Here is a 4940-nt window from a genome sequence, read left to right on the forward strand (position 1 = left end):
GCGCCGCCCCTCTGCCCGTCCGAGGGACAGTAGGAAATGGCCATACCGCTTTCCGGCCGATTGCCGCCGGACGTCCGGCCGCATTCGCTCGGTCTGCGCGGCCGGCGGTAGCCGGGGGCGAGGGGCATCGGGCGGTGGCGGAACCAGGCCGGCCCGACCGCTGGGGGCCGCCCGGGCGACGTTTGAATCTGTCGGGTCGGACCGCCGAATCCCGCGGGATTTCGGGATCGAATCTGCGGGTGGAATCGGCACCTCGTCCCGCTGTCCGGTTCCCCCCCCCCCGTCGACTGCAACGGGTTTCCGAGGCCCGTCGGTCAGGCGCGGTTCGCTCCGCAATCCGCCGGCCGATCGGCACCGGGCGGGGCTCTACGGAAAGAGGGGACCCTCCCGCGTCGAGTGCCGGCGCACCGACCCCGCAGGCTGACCGGGAAGGTGAAGACTCACCCCGCTGAATGCCCGGCCCCGGCTACCCTCCGGCTCCGGGGCCATAACTTCGGGGAGGGAGGTCCGATCCCCGCGCGGTCGACGGCAGGCGGTAGGGCTCGGAGGGGCGCGGCCTGGTCCGCGAGTGCCCCGGCGCCGCCCCTCTGCCCGTCCGAGGGACAGTAGGAAATGGCCATACCGCTTTCCGGCCGATTGCCGCCGGACGTCCGGCCGCATTCCCTCGGTCGGCGCGGTCGGCGGTAGCCGGGGGCGAGGGGCATCGGGCGGTGGCGGAACCAGGCCGGCCCGACCGCTGGGGGCCGCCCGGGCGACGTTTGAATCTGTCGGGTCGGACCGCCGAATCCCGCGGGATTTCGGGATCGAATCTGCGGGTGGAATCGGCACCTCGTCCCGCTGTCCGGTTCCCCCCCGTCGACTGCAACGGGTTTCCGAGGCCCGTCGGTCAGGCGCGGTTCGCTCCGCAATCCGCCGGCCGATCGGCACCGGGCGGGGCTCTACGGAAAGAGGGGACCCTCCCGCGTCGAGTGCCGGCGCACCGACCCCGCAGGCTGACCGGGAAGGTGAAGACTCACCCCGCTGAATGCCCGGCCCCGGGAACCCTCCGGCGCCGGGGCCATAACTTCGGGGAGGAAGGTCCGAGCTCCGCGCGGTCGACGGCAGGTGAAAGGGGCCGGTGCGCCGCGGAAGGCGACAGCAGTCCCGTCAGGCTGCACCTCTGCTCGGGCGAACGGCGTCAGGAAAAGGGGAGAGCACTTCCCCACCGATAGCTCCGGAACGCCCGGACCCATTGGCCCGCGGCACCGGTGGCTGCTAGAGGGGCTCCGGCGCCGTCAGCCGGGGTACGTCCCAGGCCGGCCGGACGGCGGGCAGCCGGAGGCAACGGCCTGGAACGGAGCCAGACTTGAGTCGTTCCGTGCCGTGGGCAAAAAGGCAGGGCTGCGGGTCAGCGCAGTTTGGCAAACCTAGCCGCAAGTGCGGGAAGGGCGGAGGAGCACACGGACGCCGCCTTCCCAAACTGAGCCCAAAGTGCCCAGGCATGCCCCCTTGATCTCGCCTAATCAGTGAGCCCAAAATAATTTCAGAGTGTGGAAACCTGATCCAAAAAGGTCGAAAAGAACGGCCAGAGATCAAGTCCGAAAGGGGAAATCAGTAACAAGCAAGCAGAGTAATCATTAACCAAAAAGCGCAAAATTATGTTAAAAGTGTGAAATCATTAACCAAAAAGTCGAAAATAATGTCCAGAGACCAAGTCCGAAAGTACAAATAATTAACCAGTAAGCAGAGTCATCATTAACCAAAAATCGCAAAAGTAAGTAAAAAGTATGAAATCATTAACCAAAAATCGCAAAAGTAAGTAAAAAGTGTGAAATCATTAACCAAAAACTCGAAAATAATGTGCAGAGACTAAGTCCGAAAGGGCAAATGGTTAACCAGTAAGCAGAGTCATCATTAACCAAAAATCGCAAAAGTAAGTAAAAAGTGTGAAATCATTAACCAAAAATCGCAAAAGTAAGTAAAAAGTGTGAAATCATTAACCAAAAACTCGAAAATAATCTCCAGAGACTAAGTCCGAAAGGGCAAATGGTTAACCAGTAAGCAGAGTAATCATTAACCAAAAAGGGCAAAAGTAAGTAAAAAGTATGAAATCATTAACCAAAAAGCACAAAATTAAGTTAAAAGTGTGAAATCATTAACCAAAATGTCGAAAACAATGTCCAGAGACTAAGTCCGAAAGGGCAAATGGTTAACCAGTAAGCAGAGTAATCATTAACCAAAAGGCGCAAAAGTAAGTAAAAAGTATGAAATCATTAACCAAAAAGCGCAAAAATATGTTAAAAGTGTGAAATCATTAACCAAAAAGTCGAAAATAATGTGCAGAGACTAAGTCCGAAAGGGCAAATGGTTAACCAGTAAGCAGAGTAATCATTAACCAAAAGGCGCAAAAGTAAGTAAAAAGTATGAAATCAGTAACCAAAAAGCGCAAAAATATGTTAAAAGTGTGAAATCATTAACCAAAAACTCGAAAATAATGTGCAGAGACTAAGTCCGAAAGGGCAAATAATTAACCAGTAAGCAGAGTAATCATTAACCAAAAATCGCAAAAGTAAGTAAAAAGTGTGAAATCATTAACCAAAAACTCGAAAATAATGTCCAGAGACCAAGTCCGAAAGGGCAAATGGTTAACCAGTAAGCAGAGTAATCATTAACCAAAAAGGGCAAAAGTAAGTAAAAAGTATGAAATCATTAACCAAAAAGCACAAAATTAAGTTAAAAGTGTGAAATCATTAACCAAAAAGTCGAAAATAATCTCCAGAGACTAAGTGCGAAAGGGCAAATGGTTAACCAGTAAGCAGAGTCATCATTAACCAAAAATCGCAAAAGTAAGTAAAAAGTGTGAAATCATTAACCAAAAACCCGAAAATAATGTCCAGAGACTAAGTCCAAAAGGGCAAATGGTTAACCAGTAAGCAGAGTAATCATTAACCAAAAATCGCAAAAGTAAGTAAAAAGTGTGAAATCATTAACCAAAAACTCGAAAATAATCTCCAGAGACTAAGTCCGAAAGGGCAAATGGTTAACCAGTAAGCAGAGTAATCATTAACCAAAAATCGCAAAAGTAAGTAAAAAGTGTGAAATCATTAACCAAAAACTCGAAAATAATCTCCAGAGACTAAGTCCGAAAGGGCAAATGGTTAACCAGTAAGCAGAGTAATCATTAACCAAAAATCGCAAAAGTAAGTAAAAAGTGTGAAATCATTAACCAAAAACTCGAAAATAATGTCCAGAGACTAAGTCCGAAAGGGCAAATGGTTAACCAGTAAGCAGAGTAATCATTAACCAAAAGGCGCAAAAGTAAGTAAAAAGTATGAAATCAGTAACCAAAAAGCGCAAAAATATGTTAAAAGTGTGAAATCATTAACCAAAAACTCGAAAATAATGTCCAGAGACTAAGTCCGAAAGGGCAAATGGTTAACCAGTAAGCAGAGTAATCAGTAACCAAAAAGGGCAAAAGTAAGTAAAAAGTGTGAAATCATTAACCAAAAACCCAAAAATAATGTCCAGAGACTAAGTCCGAAAGGGCAAATGGTTAACCAGTAAGCAGAGTAATCATTAACCAAAAATCGCAAAAGTAAGTAAAAAGTATGAAATCATTAACCAAAAAGCACAAAATTAAGTTAAAAGTGTGAAATCATTAACCAAAATGTCGAAAACAATGTCCAGAGACTAAGTCCGAAAGGGCAAATGGTTAACCAGTAAGCAGAGTAATCATTAACCAAAAATCGCAAAATTAAGTTAAAAGTGTGAAATCATTAACCAAAATGTCGAAAACAATGTCCAGAGACTAAGTCCGAAAGGGCAAATGGTTAACCAGTAAGCAGAGTAATCATTAACCAAAAATCGCAAAAGTAAGTAAAAAGTGTGAAATCATTAACCAAAAACTCGAAAATAATGTCCAGAGACTAAGTCCGAAAGGGCAAATGGTTAACCAGTAAGCAGAGTAATCATTAACCAAAAGGCGCAAAAGTAAGTAAAAAGTATGAAATCATTAACCAAAAAGCGCAAAAATATGTTAAAAGTGTGAAATCATTAACCAAAAAGTCGAAAATAATGTGCAGAGACTAAGTCCGAAAGGGCAAATGGTTAACCAGTAAGCAGAGTAATCATTAACCAAAAAGCGCAAAAATATGTTAAAAGTGTGAAATCATTAACCAAAAACTCGAAAATAATGTCCAGAGACTAAGTCCGAAAGGGCAAATAATTAACCAGTAAGCAGAGTAATCATTAACCAAAAAGCGCAAAAGTAAGTAAAAAGTGTGAAATCATTAACCAAAAAGTCGAAAATAATGCCCAGAGACTAAGTCCGAAAGGGCAAATGGTTAACCAGAAAATCCGTCGAATAATGTCCAGAGACTAAGTCCGAAAGGGCAAATGGTTAACCAGTGGAAGGGCGATCAAGCGGAAAAATTTGCCCCGGTTACCCGGGATGGAGTTCCAGAGGTCCGGCCAGAGTTGTCAAATTCGTCCCGCTGATCGGACGCTTGTCATTCGGGTGGCTGGGGGTTGGCGGGGTATCTGCACAGTAGTAGGAGGTGGCAAGTCGGGACTTGGACGTTTATTCCAAGAGTCCACCCGAGCCTCCAGGTCTGCAGAGACCGACCCTAGCTGCCGCCCAACCGACTTTTAAGCCTTTTTCGGATGGGGATTTTTTCCCATTTTCGTCCATTTTTCGGGTTTTCTGTCGGGCTTAATAGGCGGCAGCCTGACCCCCGGCCGAGGCGGGGGGCGCACTCTCCCTTGCGTAAGGGTCCGGATTTGCCCCGGAAAGTGCCCCCGACGGCCTCCCGACCCGGGTGCCTGCAGGGCGGGGGGAAAGGGTAGTCCCAGCCGCAGGAAATCATTAACCAAAAGACTTAGCCGTCGGGGCAGAGGCTAAGACCCGGGCTGGTGAAATCATTAACCAAAAGGAATGCACCCTTTTCCGAAAGTGCAGGCCG

This window comes from Heterodontus francisci, unplaced genomic scaffold, assembly GCF_036365525.1.
Source record: "Heterodontus francisci isolate sHetFra1 unplaced genomic scaffold, sHetFra1.hap1 HAP1_SCAFFOLD_1732, whole genome shotgun sequence".
Lineage (NCBI taxonomy): Eukaryota > Metazoa > Chordata > Chondrichthyes > Heterodontiformes > Heterodontidae > Heterodontus > Heterodontus francisci.